Below are 26309 nucleotides of genomic sequence, written 5' to 3' on the forward strand. Positions count from 1 at the left end.
CATGGAGGCCCCCTACATTTCGAAAGGTTGTAGATCGTGTGTGTGACATAAGTTCTATATAGCCTATACTATATAGCTTCGTTGATCCTTTGTATTCCACCTCCCATCTATAGGCTCAAGTAGAACGTGGCTGCGAAGGAAAGCATCCTCTGCTGGTGTCTTTCCCGAGTAATGTCCCTAGTTGAATAGTAGAAGACATAAGCTTATCCAAGTCAGAACTAGAGAACCTTAGTTATCCGCTCTACGCTCTAATTTATTTTATCCTTGTTGCTACCCCTAGTTAAATTAGACCATAGTTAGGGCCTCTTTGGCACGGCTTATGCCGGCTTTGACTTCATCTATTTTGCGCAAATCAAGGCACTGTAGTGTGAAGCCATTTTGTAAGCCGGGGTTAAAATGAACTAGAAGCCGGGAAAAGCCAGTTTTTTTTGCTTCACCGGCTTTGGCTTCACCGGTGAAGCCGTTTTAGATGAGCCGTGCCAAAGGGGGCTTTAGTCTCACACGTTTCCCTGTGGATACAATACTTGGAATACCTCTAGGTGAAAGCACAACGGTATTCGTGCGCTTGCGGATTTATCTGCGAGCGTTAAAATATACCAACAGAGTTCCATTAATTCACCAAAACTAAACTAGAGCTTTCAATCTCCCCCTTTTTGGTAATTTATGACAACCCTTTCACCAATATATGAATTGAAATTCATTTGAATCCATGTTGCTTGCTCAAGCATTTTTACCATGTGTAAAGGATTTTAGACAAGTTTCATGAACCCAAATTGGTAGCATTAGCTCCCCCTACATATGTGCTAAGAGTTTAGATAGAAGCTTGCACATATGCATGGATTAGAGTTGTGGGAGAGTAATGTCTACCAAATGATGCTAAGGTATAAGAGATGGACCTTTGAAGCGTGATACCAATCAGAGTGCACCAAATATACCATCCTTAGCGCCATCGTTAGTTAGATACCTCTTGCAAAGACAAAGAACTAGATACCCTGTGAGATCAACATTATAAACAAGGTTCTAGTACCACTTGTTAAAACAAATGCAAGGCATATCTAAATATCATCCTATGCATGCTCGTTTTTTATTTCATCAATCAAACCTACAACTAGTATACTCCACACAAGCCTGGATATTGAATTTAAAAACTTGTGCAAGCAAACATATGAAACACACATTCAAATGCATCAATCAAGTTTATGAGCTTGCTCCTCCTACTTGTGTGCTCAAATTTTAATTGATCCCTTATTTTCACATTTCTCCCCCTATGTCAAGGTTCTCCCCCTTTGTCATCTTTTCCCTATATTTGTGCACTAATTTCTCCCCCTATGTCAAGGTTCTCCCCCTTTGTCATCTTTTCCCTATCTTTGTGCACTACTTTCTTCCCCTTTGTCATCAATGACCACAAAGGTTCAATTTTGGATAGGTTAAAATTATCAATTTCAATCAATGGGGTGAGGATCATTTTTCCCAAATTTGGTTCAATCTAGAACACTTGCCAAAGATATTTAACTCTGTTTGATCCAAGGATAAGCTTCTTCACACCTCATTTCAAGGGTTATCTTGACCATGTTGAGTTAAACACTTATAGCTCATTTTCTAGATCAAACACTAGGTTCACAAGCCCACAAACATGTCATATGCTACCACTAGATCGAGTCAAGCATAGAAGCAATAGTGGTACCATACAGGCACCAGATTCATTTGATTTTCATGCATGAGCCTATAAAACATGAGGAATGACTAGATGCATTAAACAAGTCCTTAGCAAAGGATGGATGCATGCCAATCAACTTTTACCTTGGATTGTTCGATGGAGAGGCATGTCATATAAGTGGGGGGATGCATCAACACATATTTGAGAAATCCAATATGTTCAACTTATTCCTTAGCTTGCAAAACCTCTTCTCATCTAATGGCTTGGTGAATATGTCGGCAAGTTGATCTTCGGTGCCCACAATCTCAATTGAAATGTCCCCTTTTTGTTGATGATCTCTTATGAAATGGTGGCATACATGAATGTGCTTTGTTGTTGCATGTTGAACCAGATTGTTGGTTAGCTTGATTGCACTCTCATTGTCACATAACAATGGCACTTTCTTGAACTTGATTCCAAAGTCATTCAAGGTGGCCTTCATCTAAAGAATTTGTGCACAACAACTACCAGCGGATATGTATTTGGCTTTGGCGGTTGATAATGCAACACTATTTTGCTTCTTTGATGACCATGAAACAAGTGATCTTCCCAATAGTTGACATGTGCCCGAAGTGCTCTTCTTTTCAACCTTGCATCCCACATAATCAGAGTTAGAATAACCAACTAACTCAGACTTTGCACCTTTGGGATACCACAAACCAACATTTTGTGTATGCTTCAAGTACCTCAATATTCTCTTTGTTGCCTTCAAATGACTTTCTCTTGGTTAGGCTTGAATCTTGCACACATGCACACACTAAACATGACATCCAGTCTTGATGCGGTCACATAGAGTAGGCTTCCAATCATAGATTGATACAACTTTTGATCCACCATGTTGCCACTTGCATAACTATCCAAATTGCCATTTGTTCCCATTGGTGTACTAATGGCTTTGCTCTCATCCATTCCAAACTTCTTGAGCATATCTTTGATGTACTTGCCTTGACTCACAAATGTACCATTCTTCATGTGCTTGATTTGAAGATCAAGGAAGTAACTCAACTCTCCAATCATGGACATCTCAAATTCATTTGCCATCATCTTCCCAAACTCTTCACAAAAGTCTTGATTGGTTGATCCAAATATGATATCATCAACATAGATTTGCAACACAAACAAGTCATTTTCAATCTTCTTGGTGAAAAGTATCATGTCAACCTTTCACATCTTGAATCCCTTAGAGAGAAGAAAATCTCTCAATCTCTCATACCATGTTGTAGGTGCTTGCTTCAATCCATACAATGCCTTCCTTAGCTTGTACACATGGTTAGGCTTCTTGTCATCTTCAAAACTGGGAGGTTGCTCAACATAAACCAACTCATTGATGTAGCCATTGAGAAATGCACTCTTAACATCCATTTGATAGAGCTTGATATTGTGGGCACAAGCATAGGCTAACAAGATCCTAATTGCTTCCAATCTAGCAACCGGAGATATGTTTCTCCAAAGTCAAGACCTACTTGAGTGTAACCTTGTGCTACTAATCTTGCTTTGTTTCTTACTACTATCCCATCTTGATCTTGCTTGTTTGTAAAGACCCATTTGGTTCCAATCACATTGTGGTTCTTTGGTCTCTCAACTAATTCTGATACTTAATTTTTTGTGAAGTTGTTCAATTCTTCATGCATAGCATCCACCCAATCAACATTATTCAATGCTTCTTCTATCTTGTTTGGTTCAATGGATGACACAAATGAGAAGTGTAACACCCAGTTTTAAGAATAAAACCAGATACACACCATATATGAGCCCAGGAAGTCAAATCTCACATATAGCTACAAATAAGGGTAATATCAAAAGACAATGCTTAAATACATAGCGTATTAGTATAAAGATTATAACCTCAGAGTATAGACAGCGGAAAGACAACTTCGATCTTCAAGCGAAGACTCCAAATCTATAGGGACAACTGACTGGTTGATCACAAGCCTAATTCCTCCAAACTCTAGCAATCTAGTACCCATCCAGAATTTTTATCCAAATATGTGAAAAATAAAGCAAGCGTAAGTACATGTCGTACTCAACAAATATAACATGGGGTTCATGGGGCTCAAAAGACTGACACTGGTTAACTGCGATTAGCTTTTAATGAGTCATGATTTTAGCAATTGAGTAGCAACAAGTTCATCACAAGCCCATATAAACACATGATCAGGTAAGCATGAATAATGAATAGCATAAACAGTAATCATTAATGAGCATCTTCATCATCAGTGTTCATCATCATTAACCATTGATGATCATCTATTCTGTAAGGGTTCCAAGGCCGCTCGTGACCGTGAGTACGGCTGATATACTAGTTTTACACTCTACAGAGGTTGTACACTTTCACTGTGAGTCGTGATTTACCCATTTGCCCGAGGTAGCTAATCTCTTGACCCACTTCTAAGGAAGGTCGGCAGGGTTCACTATGAAGCCTTTCAAAGGTTCGTCTAACAAGTTAGGGCCATTAGATTCACTCAGCAAACAGATGTAGAGCCCCCCTTCCCGATGGCACATGGACACGTAGCCTATACACATGGGGATAGAGGCTGCTCTATACCCGATTCGGCAAGCCATTCTTATGCCAATAAAGGTAACCACTAACAAGCTAGAAAAGGTCCTCATACTAAGCTAAAGTCAGAGCCATGTAGCCCTCACAGCTGTACTATAAGTCTCAGATGATCACTTACAGATAAGTCCTTAGGGAGAGGAATCTAGAGCACCATAAAACAGCCCAATGCTCTAGCCCCCTTGTTCCATGTTGCTAAAAAGCATCTTTTAATGTTTATTGCATATTCCATTAGTCAAGTTACAAGATCAAGGTTGTAGTTGAGCGCTAGCATCATACTACCCAATGCAATACCCCATATGTATCAAGACATAAGGTATAAAGTACTAGGAAATCCTTAGTGGTAGTCAAGGTAGACACATGCAGTATGAATTAAATGGTTAAAGGTGTATAGGACAACAAGGAAGAACCCATGCTATACTTGCCTTAACTCGCTTTTCCCCCAAAGCAATTCGCTCAAAAGCCTTTAGTATTCAACTTTCAATCTTCTGCTTCTAATTCTCAGCTTCTAGTCTTCAGAGAACAGCTTCTTAATCACCATGTAAACCTCACCGATTGACTGAACCATATATCACATCACAAGCATCCATACAATCATACACGAAGCAAACAATAGATCTAAATTAGAATAGTACACCAAACATAAAATCAAGATGAAAAGTTTGTGAAACGAATCTATGTCTCGCTACGAACACACAGACGCGAAAAGCACTCTAATCGGAGCTACGGTGGAAAAGATACAACTACCGAAAGATCTACTGGCAAAACTATTAGCTTCATGTGTTTTAATTATATAATAACATACATAAGATATTTTATAGATACTATATATGGAATTAAGTCAAATTTAGATTCAAATTATAAAACTAAAGTAAAACAAATCATATTTTATTTTACAAAACCCAGTTGCATAATTATTATTCAAGATATAATTTAAACCATGAAATTCCAGTATTAGTGACATGATAAACACTGTTACTAATGTGTAGATCTTGTTGCTATGAATCTAACGCAACTTGAATGGACTAAAATGGAATTAAACGCAAAAGATATGAAATAAACAAGATTTCCTTTAATAAAATAATAGATTAAATCTAGCCGTGAATTTTAAAAGTTGAAAACCTACTTAACAGTAGTATTAACATGTAGATTATGAAATTACGAACCTTACGCAATTTGAACGGGTCAAATCGGAGTTAAAACGGAGAAGTTGTGGCTAAAACAAAATCAGTGGCAATTCTGTAAATAGTTGAAAATGTATTTTTGATCTAAACCGACGAAACTACGCTTTTCAAAGAAGAAAATGTAATTTGTGATTTCGCTATGGTCTGCAGGTTGATTTTAGAAAACATCGGGGCTCTTTTGCAAAATTCTCAGATGAAGGGGTATGGATGAATATCGGCCGTCGGATCAGACGCGGGCGGCCGAGATTGGATCAGCGGTGGAAGAGGCGACAGTGGTCAGCCGGAACAGGGAAAATCACGGCGGTGCACCATGGCCGGCGACGGAGCTCGGCGGCAAAACTAAAAAATGACCCTACGGTGCATGGTTTTCGATGGAGAAGACACGAAAGGATAGAGGAGGAGATGGCGAACTTACTATGAAGGATTACGGCGGCGCGGAGCTTGGCATAGTGGATGGCTCATCGGCGGCACGGACAGTGGCGACGACGACGACGACGACGGCGATGGCGACGGCGACAGCGACAGCGACGGCAATGGCAAGAGAAAGAGGAGAAAAATATAATTTACTACACGAGGGATTTCCGAAACTAGGGGCTCCCCTTACGGTAGTTTTGGTGTGCTTTGCCCAAGGGGTTGGTTGATATATATAGGAAGAAAAACTCCCCACATCCACATCAACTAGCGATATGGTACTAATTGATGTTACACCCTCCACATTTACTAATACGCCTAAATAATCATTAAAGCCCATTAGTAAATAAATGCATGGGCCTTTGAGATTTATTAGGATTATTGCACATGGGTTTTGAGCGTTGGGAAAAATGAGAGATTTATTATTTTTGGAATTAATTAATTTCATGGATAAAATAATTCTAGAAAAGTCCAAAATTGATATTTAAGCCACGAAAAATACTCCGAGACCTCCGAAAATTAGGGGAACATTCCTAGAGACACTTTGGAACATGATAAACCCAAATAAAGTATTTGGAGCTCATAAAAATATTGTTGGGAACTTAGAACATAAAGATTAAGGTGAAGGAGGTAGGAATTAAATTCCAGAAAGAAGCTGGTAAATTCGTAGAGATAGATATTCGTCTCCTAAACGTATAAAAACACACACTTTTGCACATAGAAACACGAGGTGCGACCGGCATGAATGCAACAAACACGTTTCTACCTTATGATAAATTTTAAATTAATGAAAATTTTTATTTTCCTATGTTTTCATGTGCACAAAAAATCACAAATAAATCATTTTAACTGTATTTTTAAAAGTGGCAAATTTTGGGGTGTTACAATTCTACCCCCTTAAGATGAATCTCGTCCCCGAGATTCGGACGATGTCGACTGAGAGATAGGGATACTTCATCTTTGGATTCTCCTTTACTTCATCGTGTAGTTCCATCGTCTTGATAAGGATCCCACTTTACTTTACGTACCTGTCAACCTTACTCCAAGTATCTTGCTAAACTGATTCCAAGGTTCTGATCGATACTCCAAACGATACTCAGGTAACTCCAATCACTAGGCCATCTTTCCTATAATACCAATTTTCTTCCTAAAATATTTATCTTCCAACAGAGCCTGACAAATCTCTTAGTTAGAAGAAAATTCTACCACCAATCATTAAAACATTTATGATTCCGTCTAAGTTGCTCGAACTTAGAATACAATTCTTAATCCTTGGCGTCACCCGAACCTTCTTAGCATGACTCTCCGTTGCTAAGGGCATCAGCTACGACTTTTACTTCTCCAGGTGATAGCACTTTTCCAAGTCATAAGCAATTTCATTCCAATGAGGATATCACAAGCTCAAGACCAACTTAGTGAAGATGTCCTGTAGATTCTTGTGATCCTCCTATATGTCACTCTTACTTCCAAGAGGATATTACATCTGTGCTCCACAATGGATAACTCCATATAACCTGTTAGGTAGTTTAACTCATGCTTCCTTAGCTGACTTAATGAACAAACCACTACTTTTCTTCTTGTGTAAAGACACATTCCACATCTTGACAAGGTGCATCATTGTAGATATGAAACTCTTGTCTAGATCTAGCAAAGCTAATTCTTAGGTTTTACTCCAACCTCTTCTTGGATTCCTTCAAACACTTACCTGAAGTTTCTTTATCCAAACTAACTTGAAAGCTTCTCTAGTAGCTCTATCAAAATCTTGATGATCTTGGATAAATCTCCCTTGAACCTCTAACTAAACCTCATTGAGACCCTAAACTTCCTTCACATCTTTGGGTACCAACACGCTTCCGCTGCGCAAACGAGAATGTAGGATACTTCACCTCGCAAATTCTTCAACTTGGCTACCCCCCTAAGAAAAGATAAACTAGGGGACACAAGAAGGGTAGCTTGCACCCTATTCTAGATGAGCTAACTAATATCAAGATGTTCCCACACCCCAATGATACTCTTGTGTATGGGCAAAAATAAGAAACCTGAAATTCCTTGCGAGATGAAAAACAGCAGCACAGTAAAACAGCTGTAACTCACATTTTGTTAATCCTATGAAGATACAGCTTATACCATTGGAAAGCTTATAAAATTCTCCACAACTTCCTTATAGAACACTTTACCGAATTATGCAGTTAACTTGGTCGAAAATGGTACACAACAGAAACTATTCTGGGTTCCAAACAGCACAGATGCATCGCCTTGTGATTTTCTTATCTCCATAACCAAAATAGCGATCAAGGTGATTCTTTTACTCAGAGAAAGAAATTGAAGTCTACTATTGTTCAAAATTTTCTCATGATTTTTTTATCTTCCAAGAATAGAGATATAAGCCGAAGAGTGCAGACTGCTCCGAAAAGATAGGATAGGGGAAACAGAAGAAAACCATAACCTAACTATTTATTTCACAAATCCTTATACCTTAGGCCTATGAACTAAATGAAATTATGGGAACACCCAACAAGATCATTGCAATCATTACAAAGATTCAAAACAATCATAAGCATAATGACAATTCAACAAGGAATAAAGATGCACAATTCAATCATTGACTCAACTTGAGATACTATCGTCCTCATTGTACTAGGGATAACAATTCTAAGACTTATCTTCAGATTACGCAAGAAGGTGGTGAGGAACAGTTCTAAAAGCATATCAAACAAAGGAGTGAAGATGAGAACAAAGTCTTTATAATAAGCACCAAGGTGGAGATGAATATCAAGGATAGATATATAGTAGAGAAGAAAATACCAAGATTTATAGAACAAGGATTTTATAGCAATTTCGAAACCTTAAGATGGCCAATTTCTAACTAGGCTTACGTCCTACAGTCAGCATTGCTCTGATACAACTTTGTAACACCCAGTTTTAAGAATAAAACCAGATACACACCATATATGAGCCCAGGAAGTCAAATCTCACATATAGCTACAAATAAGGGTAATATCAAAAGACAATGCTTAAATACATAGCGTATTAGTATAAAGATTATAACCTCAGAGTATAGACAGCGGAAAGACAACTTCGATCTTCAAGCGAAGACTCCAAATCCATAGGGACAACTGACTGGTTGATCACAAGCCTAATTCCTCCAAACTCTAGCAATCTAGTACCCATCCAGAATTTTTATCCAAATATGTGAAAAATAAAGCAAGCGTAAGTACATGTCGTACTCAACAAATATAACATGGGGTTCATGGGGCTCAAAAGACTGACACTGGTTAACTGCGATTAGCTTTTAATGAGTCATGATTTTAGCAATTGAGTAGCAACAAGTTCATCACAAGCCCATATAAACACATGATCAGGTAAGCATGAATAATGAATAGCATAAACAGTAATCATTAATGAGCATCTTCATCATCAGTGTTCATCATCATTAACCATTGATGATCATCTATTCTGTAAGGGTTCCAAGGCCGCTCGTGACCGTGAGTACGGCTGATATACTAGTTTTACACTCTACAGAGGTTGTACACTTTCACTGTGAGTCGTGATTTACCCATTTGCCCGAGGTAGCTAATCTCTTGACCCACTTCTAAGGAAGGTCGGCAGGGTTCACTATGAAGCCTTTCAAAGGTTCGTCTAACAAGTTAGGGCCATTAGATTCACTCAGCAAACAGATGTAGAGCCCCCCTTCCCGATGGCACATGGACACGTAGCCTATACACATGGGGATAGAGGCTGCTCTATACCCGATTCGGCAAGCCATTCTCATGCCAATAAAGGTAACCACTAACAAGCTAGAAAAGGTCCTCATACTAAGCTAAAGTCAGAGCCATGTAGCCCTCACAGCTGTACTGTAAGTCTCAGATGATCACTTACAGATAAGTCCTTAGGGAGAGGAATCTAGAGCACCATAAAACAGCCCAATGCTCTAGCCCCCTTGTTCCATGTTGCTAAAAAGCATCTTTTAATGTTTATTGCATATTCCATTAGTCAAGTTACAAGATCAAGGTTGTAGTTGAGCGCTAGCATCATACTACCCAATGCAATACCCCATATGTATCAAGACATAAGGTATAAAGTACTAGGAAATCCTTAGTGGTAGTCAAGGTAGACACATGCAGTATGAATTAAATGGTTAAAGGTGTATAGGACAACAAGGAAGAACCCATGCTATACTTGCCTTAACTCGCTTTTCCCCCAAAGCAATTCGCTCAAAAGCCTTTAGTATTCAACTTTCAATCTTCTGCTTCTAATTCTCAGCTTCTAGTCTTCAGAGAACAGCTTCTTAATCACCACGTAAACCTCACCGATTGACTGAACCATATATCACCACACAAGCATCCATACAATCATACACAAAGCAAACAATAGATCTAAATTAGAATAGTACACCAAACATAAAATCAAGATGAAAAGTTTGTGAAACGAATCTATGTCTCGCTACGAACACACAGACGCGAAAAGCACTCTAATCGGAGCTACGGTGGAAAAGATACAACTACCGAAAGATCTACTGGCAAAACTATTAGCTTCATGTGTTTTAATTATATAATAACATACATAAGATATTTTATAGATACTATATATGGAATTAAGTCAAATTTAGATTCAAATTATAAAACTAAAGTAAAACAAATCATATTTTATTTTACAAAACCCAGTTGCATAATTGTTATTCAAGATATAATTTAAACCATGAAATTCCAGTACTAGTGATATGATAAACACTGTTACTAACGTGTAGATCTCGTTGCTATGAATCTAACGCAACTTCAATGGACTAAAACAGAATTAAAACACAAAAGATATGAAATAAACAAGATTTACTTTAATAAAATAATAGATTAAATCTAGCCACAAATTTTAAAAGTTGAAAACCTACTTAACGGTAGTATTAACATGTAGATTATGAAATTACGAACCTAACGCAATTTGAACGGGTCAAATCGGAGTTAAAACAGAGAAGTTATGGCTAAAACAAAATCAGTGGCAATTCTGTAAATAGTTAAAAATGTATTTTTGATCTAAACCGACGAAACTACGCTTTTCAAAGAAGAAAACGTAATTTGTGATTTTGCTATGGTCTGCAGGTTGATTTTAGAAAACAATGGGGCTCTTTTGCAAAATTCCCAGACGAAGGCATATGGATGAATATCGACCATCGGATCAGACGCGGGCGGCCGAGATTGGATCAGCGGTGGAAGAGGCGACAATGGTCGGCCAGAACAGGGAAAATCACGGCGGTGCGCCATGGCCGGTGACGGAGCTCGGTGGCAAAACTCAAAAATGACCCTACGGTGCATGGTTTTCGATGGAGAAGACACGGAAGGATAGAGGAGGAGATGGTGAACTTACTACGAAGGATTATGGCGGCGCGGAGCAAGCGGAGGCAGCGCAAAGCTTGGCACAGCGGACGGCTTGTCAGCAGCATGGATAGCGGCGGCGACGACGACGACGTCGACGGCAACGGCGAGAGAAAGAGGAGAAAAATATAATTTACTACACGAGGGATTTCCCAAACTAGGGGCTCCCCTTACGGTAGTTTTGGTGTGCTTTGGCCAAGGGGTTGGTTGATATATAGGAAGAAAAACTCTCCACATCCACGTCAACTAGTGATATGGTACTAATTGATGTTACACCCTCCACATTTACTAATGGGCCTAAATAATCATTAAAGCCCATTAGTAAATAAATGCATGGACCTTTGAGATTTATTAGGATTGTTGCACATGGGCTTTGAGCGTTGGGAAAAATGAGAGATTTATTATTTTTGGAATTAATTAATTTCATGGATAAAATAATTCTAGAAAAGTCCAAAATTGAAATTTAAGCCACGAAAAATACTCTGAGACCTCCGAAAATTGGGGGAAAATTCCTAGAGACACTTTGGAACATGATGAACCCAAATAAAGTATTTGGAGCTCATAAAAATATTGTTGGGAACTTAGAACATAAAGATTAAGGTGAAGGAGGTAGGAATTAAATTCCAGAAAGAAGTTGGTAAATTCCTAGAGATAGATATTCGTCTCCTAAACGTATAAAAAACACACACTTTTGCAGATAGAAACACGAGGTGCGACCGGCATGAATGCAACAAACATGTTTCTACCTTATGATAAATTTTAAATTAATGAAAAGTTTTATTTTCCTATGTTTTAATGTGCACAAAAATCACAAATAAATCATTTTAACTGTATTTTTAAAAGTGGCAAATTTTGGGGTGTTACAATTCTACCCCCCTTAAGATGAATCTCGTCCCCGAGATCCGGACGACGTCGACTGAGAGATAGGGATACTTCATCTTTGGATTCTTCTTTACTTCATCGTGTAGTTCCATCGTCTTGATAAGGATCCCACTTTACTTTGCGTACCTATCAACCTTACTCCAAGTATCTTGCTAAACTGATTCCAAGGTTCTGATCGATACTCCAAACGATACTCAGGTAACTCCAATCACTAGGCCATCTTTCCTATAATACCAATTTTCTTCGTAAAATATTTATCTTCCAACAGAGCCTGACGAATCTCTTAGTTAGAAGAAAATTCTACCACCAATCATTAAAACATTTATGATTCCATCTAAGTTGCTCGAACTTAGAATACAATTCTTAATCCTTGGCGTCACCCAAACCTTCTTAGCATGACTCTCCGTTGCTAAGGGCATCAGCTGCGACTTTTACTTCTCCAGGTGATAGCACTTTTCCAAGTCATAAGCTATTTCATTCCAACGAGGATATCACAAGCTCAAGACCAACTTAGTGAAGATGTCCTGTAGATTCTTGTGATCATCCTTTATGTCACTCTTACTTCCACGAGGATATTACTTTCGTGCTCCATAATGGATAACTCCATATAACCTGTTAGGTAGTTTAACTCATGCTTCCTTAGCTGACTTAATGAACAAACCACTACTTTTCTTCTTGTGTAAAGACACATTCCACATCTTGACAAGGTGCATCATTGTAGATATGAAACTCTTGTCTAGATCTGGCAAAGCTAATTCTTAGGTTTTACTCCAACCTCTTCTTGGATTCCTTCAAACACTTACCTGAAGTTTCTTTATCCAAACTAACTTGAAAGCTTCTCTAGTAGCTCTATCAAAATCTTGATGATCTTGGATAAATCTCCATTGAAGCTCTAACTAAACCTCATTGAGACCCTGAACTTCCTTCACATCTTTGGGTACCAACACGCTTCTGCTGCGCAAACTAGAATGTAGGATACTTCACCTCGCAAATTCTTCAACTTGGCTACCCCCCCTAAGAAAAGATAAACTAGGGGACACAAGACAGGTAGCTTGCACCCTATTCTAGATGAGCTAACTAATATCAAGATGTTCCCACACCCCAATGATACTCTTGTGTATGGGCAAAAATAAGAAACCTGAAATTTCTCGCGAGATGAAAAACAGCAGTGCAGTAAAACAGCTGTAACTCACATTTTGTTAATCCTATGAAGATACAGCTTATACCATTGGAAAGCTTATAAAATTCTCCACAACTTCCTTATAGAACACTTTACCGAATTATGCAGTTAACTTGGTCGAAAATGGTACACAACAGAAACTATTCTGGGTTCCAAACAGCACAGATGCATCGCCTTGTGATTTTCTTATCTCCATAACCAAAATAGCGATCAAGGTGATTCTTTTACTCAGAGAAAGAAATTGAAGTCTACTATTGTCCAAAATTTTCTCATGATTTTTTTATCTTCCAAGAATAGAGATATAAGCCGAAGAGTGCAGACTGCTCCGAAAAGATAGGATAGGGGAAACAGAAGAAAACCATAACCTAACTATTTATTTCACAAATCCTTATACCTTAGGCCTATGAACTAAATGAAATTATGGGAACACCCAACAAGATCATTGCAATCATTACAAAGATTCAAAACAATCATAAGCATAATGACAATTCAACAAGGAATAAAGATGCACAATTCAATCATTGACTCAACTTGAGATACTATCGTCCTCATTGTACTAGGGATAACAATTCTAAGACTTATCTTCAGATTACGCAAGAAGGTGGTGAGGAACAGTTCTAAAAGCATATCAAACAAAGGAGTGAAGATGAGAACAAAGTCTTTATAATAAGCACCAAGGTGGAGATGAATATCAAGGATAGATATATAGTAGAGAAGAAAATACCAAGATTTATAGAACAAGGATTTTATAGCAATTTCGAAACCTTAAGACGGCCAATTTCTAACTAGGCTTGCGTCCTACAGTCAGCATTGCTCTGATACCACTTTGTAACACCCGGTTTTAAGAACAAAACCAGATACACACCATATGTGAGCCCAGGAAGTCAAATCTCACATATAGCTACAAATAAGGGTAATATCAAAAGACAATGCTTAAATACATAGCGTATTAGTATAAAGATTATAACCTCAGAGTATAGATAGCGGAAAGACAACTCCGATCTTCAAGCGAAGACTCTAAATCCACAGGGACAACTGACTGGTTGATCACAAGCCAAATTCCTCCAAACTCTAGCAATCTGGTACCCATTCGGAATTTTTATCCAAATATGTGAAAAATAAAGCAAGCATAAGTACATGTCGTACTCAACAAATATAACATGGGGTTCATGAGGCTCAAAAGGCTGAAACTGGTTAACTGCGATTAGCTTTTAATGAGTCATGATTTTAGCAATTGAGTAGCAACAAGTTCATCACAAGCCCATATAAACACATGATCAGGTAAGCATGAATAATGAATAGCATAAACAGTAATCATTAATGAGCATCTTCATCATTAGTGTTCATCATCATTAACTATTGGTGATCATCTATTCCGTAAGGGTTCCAAGGCCACTCGTGACCGTGAGCACGGCTGATATACCAGTTTTACACTCTGCAGAGGTTGTACACTTTCACTGTGAGTCGTGATTTACCCTTTCGCCCGAGGTAGCTAATCTCTTGACCCACTTCCAAGGAAGGTCGGTAGGGTTCACTATGAAGCCTTTCAAAGGTTCGTCTAACAAGTTAGGGCCATTAGATTCACTCGGCAAACAGATGTAGAGCCCCCCTTCCCGATGGCACATTGACATATAGCCTATACACATGGGGATAGAGGCCGCTCTATACCCGATTCGGCAAGCCATTCTTACGCTAATAAAGGTAACCACTAACAAGCTAGAAAAGGTCCTCATACTAAGCTAAAGCTAGAGCCATGTAGCCCTCACAGCTATACTGTAAGTCCCGGATGATCACTTACAGATAAGTCCTTAGAGAGGGGAATCTAGAGCACCATAAAATAGCCCAATGCTCTAGCCCCCTTGTTCCATGTTGCTAAAAAGCATCTTTTAATGTTTATTGCATATTCCATTAGTCAAGTTACAAGATCATGGTTGTAGTTGAGCGCTAGCATCATACTACCCAATGCAATACCCCATAGGTATCAAGACAAGGTACAAAGTACTAGGAAATCCTTAGTGGTAGTCAAGGTAGACACATGCAGTATGAATTAAATGATTAAAGGTGTATAGGACAACAAGGAAGAACCCATGCTATACTTGCCTTAACTCACTTTTCCCCCAAAGCAATTCGCTCAAAAGCCTTTAGTATTCAACTTTCAATCTTCTGCTTCTAATTCTCAGCTTATAGTCTTCAGAGAACAGCTTCTTAATCACCACGTAAACCTCACCGATTGACTGAACCATATATCACCACACAAGCATCCATACAATCATACACGAAGCAAACAATAGATCTAAATTAGAATAGTACACCAAACATAAAATCAAGATGAAAAGTTTGTGAAACGAATCTACGTCTCGCTACGAACACACAGACGCGAAAAGCACTCTAATCGGAGCTACAGTGGAAAAGATACAACTACCGAAAGATCTACTCGCAAAACTATTAGCTTCATGTGTTTTAATTATATAATAACATACTTAAGATATTTGATAGATACTATATATGGAATTAAGTCAAATTTAGATTCAATTTATAAAACTAAAGTAAAATAAATCATATTTTATTTTGCAAAACCTAGTTGCATAATTGTTATTCAAGATATAATTTAAACCATGAAATTCCAGTATTAGTGACATGATAAACACTGTAACTAACATGTAGATCTCGTTGCTATGAATCTAACGCAACTTGAATGGACTAAAACGGAATTAAAACGCAAAAGATATAAAATAAACAAGATTTCATTTAAGAAAATAATAGATTAAATCTAGCCACGAATTTTAAAAGTTGAAAACCAATTTAACAGTAGTATTAACATGTAGATTATGAAATTACGAACCTAACGCAATTTGAATGGGTCAAATCGGAGTTAAAACGGAGAAGTTATGGCTAAAACAAAATCAGTGGCAATTTTGTAAATAGTTGAAAATGTATTTTTGATCTAAACCGACGAAACTATGCTTTTCAAAGAAGAAAATGTAATTTGTGATTTTGCTATGGTCTGCAGGTTGATTTTAGAAAACATCGGGGCTCTTTTGCAAAATTCCCAGACGAAGGGGTATGGATGAATATCGGCCGTCGGATCAGACGCGGGCGGCCGAGATTGGATCAGCGGTGGAAGAGGCGACAGTGGTCGGCCGGAACAGGGAAAATCACGGCGGTGCGCCATGGCCGGCGACGGAGCTCGGCTGCAAAACTCAAAAATGACCCTACGGTGCATGGTTTTCGATGGAGAAGACACGGAAGGATAGAGGAGGAGATGGTGAACTTACTACAAAGGATTGCGGCGGCGCGGAGCAAGCAGAGGCGGCGCAGAGCTTGGCATAGCGGACGGCTCGTCGGCAGCATGGACAGCGGCGACGACGACGACGACGGCGACGACGACGGCGACGACAACGGCAACGGCGAGAGAAAGAGGAGAAAAATATAATTTACTAGACGAGGGATTTCCCAAACTAGGGACTCCCCTTATGGTAGTTTTGCTGTGCTTTGCCCAAGGGGTTGGTTGATATATATAGGAAGAAAAACTCCCCACATCCACGTCAACTAGTGATATGGTACTAATTGATGTTACACCCTCCACATTTACTAATGGGCCTAAATAATCATTAAAGCCCATTAGTAAATAAATGCATGGGCCTTTGAGATTTATTAGGATTATTGCACATGGGCTTTGAGCGTTGGGAAAAATGAGAGATTTATTATTTTCGGAATTAATTAATTTCATGGATAAAATAATTCTAGAAAAGTCCAAAATTGATATTTAAGCCACGAAAAATACTCCGAGACCTCCGAAAATTGGGGAAAATTCCTAGAGACACTTTGGAACATGATGAACCCAAATAAAGAATTTGGAGCTCATAAAAATATTGTTGGGAACTTGGAACATAAAGATTAAGGTGAAGGAGGTAGGAATTAAATTCCAGAAAGAAGCTGGTAAATTCCTAGAGATAGATATTCGTCTCCTAAACGTATAAAAAACACACACTTTTGCACATAGAAACACGAGGTGCGACCGGCATGAATGCAACAAACACGTTTCTACCTTATGATAAATTTTAAATTAATGAAAATTTTTATTTTCCTATGTTTTCATGTGCACAAAAAATCACAAATAAATCATTTTAACTGTATTTTTAAAAGTGGCAAATTTTGGGGTGTTACAAGAAGTGCTCACAAATTGATGCCAATCTTGATCTTGTTTATACACCTCTAGAAATATCTCCAATTATAGTGTACAATTGATGATCTCTTGTAATGTTGGTTGGAGTATTGGAACTTGATTGCTTGCGCCTACTTTATCATTAGGTTGAGATGATGAGCTAGCCACTTGATCTTACACATTGTCATGAGAACCACTTGTACTTACTTGATGTGTATCATCTTGCACATTTGAGTTAGAGAGCACTTGCACATGATCATCTTCGTATCATTCACTTGCCTAGGCCTCAATTCACCAACATCCATGTTCTTAATGGCATTTGAAAGTTGAATGCCTCTAACATCGTCAAGATTCTCATTTTCATCTTGGGAACCCTTGGTTTCATCAAATTCAACATCATGAACTTCTTCAAGAGTACCACTTGCCAAATTTCAAACTCTATATGATTTGCTTGTAGTGGAGTAACCAAGCAAGAATCCTTCATCACATTTCTTGTCAAACTTACTCAATCTAGTGCCCTTTCTTCAATATATAGCATTTGCAACCAAAAAACCCAAAAGTATGCAATTTTGAGCTTTCTACCATTCAAGAGCTCATAAGGTGTCTTCCCTTTCAATGGGTGACAATAGAGTCGGTTGCTACAATAGCAAGCCGTGTTGATTACTTCGGCCCAAAAAGATTGACTCACATTGTACTCACTAAGCATAGACTTTGCCATGTCAATAAGGGTTCTATTCTTCCTCTCAACAAGGTCATTTGATTGTGGAGTGTACTAGGCCGAGAATTAATGTCTAATTCCAAAATCATCACATAACTCATCAATTCTAGTGTTCTTGAACTGACTACCATTGTCATTCCTAACTCTCTTGATAGTTGTTTCAAACTCACTGTGTATGCCCTTGACAAATAATTTGAAAGTTGCAAATACATCACTCTTGTCTACAAGAAAGAATGCCCAAGTGTATCAAGTATAGTCATCCACTATCACAAAGCCATATTTGTTTCCACCGATGCTAGTGTATTGTCTTGGCCCAAATAAATCCATGTGCAACAACTCAAATGCCTTGTTAGTACTCATTATGCTCTTCTTAGGATGGGTGTTTCCAACTTGTTTTCCAGCTTGACAAGAGCTACAAAGTTTATCCTTCTCAAATACCATATCTTTCATGCCTTTAACTAGAAAATGCTTAATCAATCTATTCAATTGTTTCATTCCAACATGACCAAGCCTTCTATGCCACAACCAACCCATTCTAGACTTAGTAAATAAGCATGTTGACAATTGAGTTTCACTAGCATTGAAATCAGCCAAGTATAGATTCTCATATCTAAAGCCTTTGAAGATCAAATTAGAGCCATCTACACTTATGATCTCTACCTCATCTACTCCAAATATGCACTTAAATCCATGATCACACAATTGAGCCACAGATAGCAAATTGAAGTTCAAGCTCTCTACTAGCAACACATTGGATATGCTCAAGTCATTGGATATTGCAATCTTATCAAGCCCTTTGGCCTTGCCTTTGCCAATGTCACCAAAAGTGATACTATCATAACCATCATTGCCATTGGTGTTGATTGAGTTGAACATTCTTGCATCATCGGTCATGTGTTGAGTGCACCTACTATCAAGAACCCAATGCCTTTCTCTGACTTTGTAATCGACCTACAAAAGAAAATCAATTCATTTTAGGTACCCAAACTTGCTTGGGTCCTTGAAGGTTAGTGACCAAGCTCTTTGGCACCTAAATGGCTTTCTTCTTTGAGCCCACAATTGTTGTACCAACAAACTTAGCCTTCACTCCATTCACACCCTCGGTAAGCAAATAACAAGAATCAAACTTAATTGAGGATACATTAGTGTTCTTGTTCTTGTTCTTGCAATATTGCTCCACATGCCCAACTTGCTTGCATCAATTGCAAAACCGACCATTGTTCTTCACAAAACTAGTCTTGTGAGGAGCAAAGTGAAAGCTCTAGTTTGGTTTTGGTGAATTGATGAAACCCTAAGTGCTAACGTAGTTTATCAAAGTGAATATGAGATAGGTTATGCACATTCCAAGTGGTGGAGCAAGATGGAAGTGATCATGATGGTGATAGCCATGAAGATGATCATGTGCTTGGGCTTAGAAAAGAAGAAAGAGGAAAACAAAAAGCTCAAGGCAAAGGTGATATCCATAGGAACTTTTGTGTTTTGGTGATCGAGACACTTAGTGAGTGTGATCACATTTAGGATAGATAGTTGTACTATTAAGAAGGGTGAAACTCATATCAAAATGCCACTAGATGTTCTAACTCATTGCATATGCATTTAGATTCTAGTGAGTGCTAAAACCCTTGAAATTGTTTGAGAAAACATGCTAACACACGAGCACAAGGTGAAACACTTGGTGGTTAGCACATTTGATCAAGGGTGGCGAAGTTGGAGAAGAGGTGGTGCTATTTTCAGTGATCGAACTCTGACTCCCGTAGTGACCGGACTCGGTGGTGGAGTGTCCAGTCAATTTTAGTGAAGGTGGCACGCTCGGGCTTGGTCTAGTCTATGATCGGACATAGCACAGTGAAAGTGACTGGACACATAGGGCCTGCATCTGGTCTGGGCTAACGTATGCTAACGTATGTGTGTATGCTTGGCCAGAGGCAATCAGACGCAGTTGCACATCCGGTCATCAACGATCTAACACGTCCGATTGCAAAAAATCATCTCTAGAAGCTTATTGGAAACAAACTAACATCAGGAAGTCACGGGGAGCAGTGCGTCCGGTCATGGCATGGCCATGGCACGCACGCGAATGCTCTAACGCTGATCAGCGCGTCCGGTCCTGCAACAGGCGTGTCCGGTCTTGACTTAACCGTGCAGGCGTTGGGAGTTAGCCATTGGAGATCAGTGGCTTTGGTTGAATGGAGGTGACATGTGGCAGCGATCCCATAACCGGACGCTGGGGCATCTGCATCTGGTCAAACCGACCGGCGCATCCGGTCGCGTCGTGTTTGCTTACAGCAGAGAGCCAACATCTGTATTTTAAGGGGACGCCTATATAAGGTGTTTGGCTGGCTCTAGCTCACTCTCTAAGCCATTTGCATTGACATAGCAACCTTGTGAGCTTAGCCAAAGCCCTCCCACTCATCTCCATCATTGATTCTTCATCTTTGTGGGATTAGGAGTGAATCTAAGTGCATTGCTTGAGTGATTGCATCTAGAGGCACTTGGTGATTGTGTTTCGCTGTGGGTTTCGCTTGTTTCTCTTGGTGGTTGCTGCCACCTAGATGGCTTGGTGCAGTGAGGATCATCAAGCGGAGGAAGGTGATTGTCTCCGGCTTCGATTGTCATGATTGTGAGGGGTTCTTGACCTTTCCTCGGAGGAGAGCCAAAAGGTACTCTAGTGGATTACTCATGGCTTATGTGATTCTCATCTTGTGTTGGTTGTGCGACACCTGGTTGCAGGTTTGGCATGTGATGTCAATTAGCGTGTGAACCTCCAAGTGAGTGTATCACCACAACGGGTACTAGCTTGCCATCAAGCAAGTGAACCTTGATGAAAAATCTTGTGTCATCTCTTGTTACTGGGATTCTATTATGATTTATTGGCTCCATCTTGTGATTGGCTCATTTCTTGACACGTCGGTATAAACATTACTACCTCTCTTGTATTTACATTCTTAGTGTAGCTAAGCTCTTTAGTGTAACTAGTTTTGAGAGCTAGCTTGAGTCTTGTCTAGTGGTTAGTGAGGTTCTTTAGTTAGTCTTTGAGAGCTCACTAACTTAGAAGTAGTGACTTAGCCTTGTGTGTGAATTAGAGACTATAGCATTTAGAATTGTGGTTAGGTGGCTTGCATTTTTAGTAGGCTAGCGTAACATTCGCTTCGCCTCATATTTGTCAAACTACTTTGCTTAAGTGTTGTTGTAGATTTTTTTAATAGGCTATTCACCCCCCTCTAGCCATTAGGACCTTTTAAGTGGTATTAGAGCCGTGGTCACCGTGATTTGAGGCTTAACAACCTTCGGAGTTAAAATGGCTCAAATCAACAACACCAAGAAGCCACCCCAATTTGATGGCTCCAATTATCCTTATTGGAAGGCAAAGATGACAACATATATCAAGTCAATCAATAGAAAGGTGTGGAAGGTGGTAGAGACCAAAATGGAGGTAGCCAATGCCGAAGCTCCCACCGCCGCCAAAGAAGTGCTACTCCAAAACAATAACAATGCTCTTAGTGCCATTCATGATAAATTGGATGAGAGGACATTTGAGCAAATCAAGAACATTGAGATGGCTCATGAGGCATGGAAGAAGTTGGAGGAATCATTTGAGGGCACTCAAGCCATGAAGGGTGAAAAGGTATATATTCTCAAGGAGAAGTTTGCAAGTTTCAAGATGAAGGAAGATGAGAGTGTGCCGGAGATGTTTCATAGGCTCCAAGTGCTAGTCAATGATCTCAAAGCGCTTGGTGAATAAGTGAAGGACAAGGACTTCTCTCATAAGTTCTTGAGATGCTTACCCTCAACATTTGGCACATTGGTCACTATTGTAGTGGGGAGTGGTTTGGACACCATGACACCAAACCAAGTATTAGGTGATATGATGACCGATGATACATATAGAGATGATGATGAGAAGAAAGATAAGAAAGAGAAGAAAGATGAGAAGAAAAAGAGTGTGGCATTCAAAGCCACATCATCCAAGGGCAAGGCAAAACAAGAATCATCAAGTGAAGATGAAAGCTCATTCTCTTGGGATGATGATGATGATGATGATGAGAAGATGGCTCTCTTTGTGAAGAGATTTGGAAAGTTTATGGTGAAGAAGGGCTACCATGCTAGAAGGAAGAAGTCTTCATCCAAGAACAAGGAAGAGTCAAGAACGTGCTTCAAGTGTGGAAGCAAGGATCATCTTGTTGCTCAATGCCCATACAATAGCGACAATGGTGATGATGACAAGAAGAGCAAGAAGAAGGACAAGAAGGAAAAGAAAGGGAAGAAGGACAAGATGACCTTCAAGAAGAAGAAGGGTGGTTCATATGTGGTCACTTGGGATAGTAATGCTTTCTCAAGTGATGATGATGATAATGATGATGACAAGACCACCAAGAAGAAGGCTCTTGCAAGCATTGCCATAAATGAGAAGCCTTCTCTCTTCGACACTCCATCATGCTTCATGGCTAAGGCCACTGTTGGTATTTATTAGCACAAAAAGAATATGAAGGATTCCGCAAGCACACAGAATACCATTGTAGTATTTTACCGGGAGTATTCCAGGTATCGTTATTTATATTTTACCATAGGAAAACAATGGAGTAAGACTTATTGAGTAATAGAGGAATATCTATAAACATACCAGCATACCTTAAGTAGAGGGTAAATATATAGATAGGAATTAAGCATAATGACACTCAGGGGATAGATCTATAAACATAATGTAAGCTAGTCAACTCAGGAGAACAACAGGTGAGGTAGATTCCTATGATATTCTTATTACAGGATCAAAGTATATATATACCCGACTATAGCTAAGACTAACTCTACTCTTGTGCAATTTGGGATGTCGCTTAGACAGTAGAGCACCCACAACAGATAACTCTACTAACGCGACTACGGTCCTACAATTTAAGAACCTGCTCAATTCGGAGTGGACTACAAAGAATAGATGGGGCTGTCACCTCCTGCTGCTACCACCCAACTCGAGAATAGGGGTGTACTCACAGGAAGAGCATCGTATAAGCACCATGCTTACACGAGACTCTGTTACTTAGCCTAACCGGTAAACTAGCAAGCTAAGCGCTCTATGAACCCGCACATAAAAGTATTGATAACCTTTAACTAATCAACATATATATTCAAAGTAAACATAGCCATGTAGATAAGAATATGATAAATTGATAATAAGTCTTACAAGATGTAGAAGTGAAGATCCAAGGCTTTGTCAAGCCTCCAAGACTAGATCCAGAACTTGAGCATGAGCCCAACTCGATCCTCACTCCTGAGCTACTAATCTTCAATGACCTAGAGATGTCTTTTGTGTGACCATGGTCATTCTCGGACTTACGATACATAATCGGCAGTGAACCATTGATTGATGATGTATGTTAGCACAAGAATGTACACCATGATGTAGTGGCATCTCGTTGTCTTGTCCTTGTTGACGACGTGCGAGCTGGTCTTTTTGAAGATGATGGAAGCAGGTGTATTCTGGCTAATATGAGGTGGGTTGCACCTTGCTTCTCATCAGCCTCCTAACTTCAGTCCTAGAAAGGCTCAATGCTAGGTTGCCTTTGACATTACTGTAGCCCATTGATTTGTTCGTCCACTTCCTATGAGTGAGCACTTCTATTGAAGATCCTTTTTGTGGCACTTGTCTTTCTCTTTGTTCCATAGCTGAAGTGGTGGTTTTGTTTGGGTTCGCAAGTTCATACCAAACCATGGACAGGCACAACTTATATTCATTCTTTACTACAAAATGTTAGTGGATATATTCCGAGAGAATACAACAAATTTTCATTATAGGATGTTGTCCATAACTTTTGTAGTTTTCCTCTATGCTAATGAAAGGATGGTTTTAGGATTACTTTAGCATAGATTTTATTTATTAACAAATTTTATGTGTTGGCTGCATTCTAGCATGGTTCAAGGCTAAGATAACTTGTAACAAAAGATAAGTGAATAAAGCTTGATACTCACAGTTCTTCCTTCCATGAAGAATGAGTTGGGTCTTCTTTGTGCAATGTTTTTGGAATTTATATGCCTTGCTTCATCTCCGGTGTGAATTTATCTCAGGACTACCCCAATTTGAGTTTGAGAGTTTTCTGCAGGGGTTAGTCCAACAAAATAACCAGTATCTACTACAACAAGTTTTAGTTTAATAACCAAACTAAACTCCATGTCTAATTTTGATTAAGGAAGGCATTTTAACCTAAGAAACACGCTTAATTTAAAAAGCCTTTGCAAGTGAGATCAGCACTCCCAAACTAAAGCATACTATAGCAGACAAAGATAACATGAAAGCATTATAGAGATTTATTCAAATAGAGATGAAAGAGCATGATCATGGTGAGTGATTTCTTTTTTTTAAGAAAAAGGATGCAAGTGGGTATATGCAGGTAACTAAATATGCTATGAATTTGATATGAGAGAATTCAAACTAAACGGAGTGGATGCATGAATTATTTAAAGTAAACATGCAGTGGTATGTAAAAATTAAAAGATGACTACTCAGAAAGTAATTCAAACTAAATAGAGTGGATGCATGAATTATTTAAAGTAAACATGTAGTGGTATGTAAAAATTAAAATATAACTACTCAGAAAGTTTAAAGTCCATGAGCAAGACTATCTCATCTTTCTTGATCACACTTACCATGATCCACATGATGGAATTTGTGAGTAGTGCAGCGTCTGTATTCGTCACTTGAGATGTGATTTGAATTCTTATGACATCGACCTTTTCTCCAATCTATATATATATATATATATATATATGTTTATGCAAACCTATGAGATGGCAGGGTTCCAATGTTGATGGATCTTGAATGTTCAGGCACCCTGGGGTTCTTCAATGTTTCTTCTTTTCATGTGAAAGCTTGCCGGAAGGTCAAAACGGCGTCTAATGTCCTGTCTTATTCCATAATTCAATAGAACAGGGGTAATCCTACTAAAGCTAGCAGTATGCTAATGATCTAAATCTTTACGCCAATTGTTTCCCCAGCAACAGTGCCAAAAATGCTTGTTGGTATTTATTAACGCAAAAAGAATATGAAGGATTCCGCAAGCGCATAGAATACCATTGTAGCATTTTACCGGGAGTATTCCAGGTATCGTTATTTATATTTTACCATAGGGAAACAATGGAGTAAGACTTATTGAGTAATAGAGGAATATCTATCAACATACTAGCATAGCTTAAGTAGAGGGTAAATATAGATAGGAATTAAGCATAATGACACTCAGGGGATAGATCTATAAAGATAATGTAAACTAGTCAACTCGGGAGAACAACAGGTGAGGTAGATTCCTATGATATTCTTATTATAGGATCAAAGTATATATATACCCGACTATAGCTAAGACTAACTCTACTCTTGTGCACTTCGGGACGCCGCTTAGACAGTAGAGCACCCACAATAGATAACTCTACTGACGCGACTACGGTCCTATAATTTAAGAACCTGCTCAATTCGGAGTGGACTACAAAGGATAGATAGGGCTGTCACCTCTCGCTGCTACCACCCAACTAGAGAATAGGGTGCACTCACAGGCAGAGCATCATATAAGCACCATGCTTACATGAGACTCGGCTGCTTAGCCTAACCGGTAAACTAGCAAGCTAAGCGCTCTATGAACCCGCACATAAAAGTATTGATAACCTTTAACTAAGCAAGATCTATATTCAAAGTAAACATAGCCATGTCTGCTACCACCCAACTAGAGAATAGGGTGCACTCATAGGCAGAGCATCATATAAGCACCATGCTTACATGAGACTCGGATGCTTAGCCTAACCGGTAAACTAGCAAGCTAAGCGCTCTATGAACCCGCACATAAAAGTATTGATAACCTTTAACTAAGTAAGATCTATATTCAAAGTAAACATAGTCATGTAGATAAGAATATGATAAATTGATTATAAGTCTTACAAAATGTAGAAGTGAAGATCCAAGGCTTTGCCAAGCCTCCAAGACTAGATCCGGAACTTGAGCATGAGCCCAACTCGATCCTCACTCCTGAGCTACTAATCTACTACATTGGAGAGCTCTAGATCTAATCCTTCTAGTGTTTCTTGATCTGAATGAGAGATATGAATTAGGGTTTTCAAGATGGCTCAAGGGAGAGGGGTAGAGGCTGCTATATATAGGCCGAGGTAGAGTAGGGGGCAAG

The sequence above is a fragment of the Miscanthus floridulus genome, chromosome 8, assembly GCF_019320115.1.
Source record: "Miscanthus floridulus cultivar M001 chromosome 8, ASM1932011v1, whole genome shotgun sequence".
In the NCBI taxonomy this organism is placed as follows: domain Eukaryota; kingdom Viridiplantae; phylum Streptophyta; class Magnoliopsida; order Poales; family Poaceae; genus Miscanthus; species Miscanthus floridulus.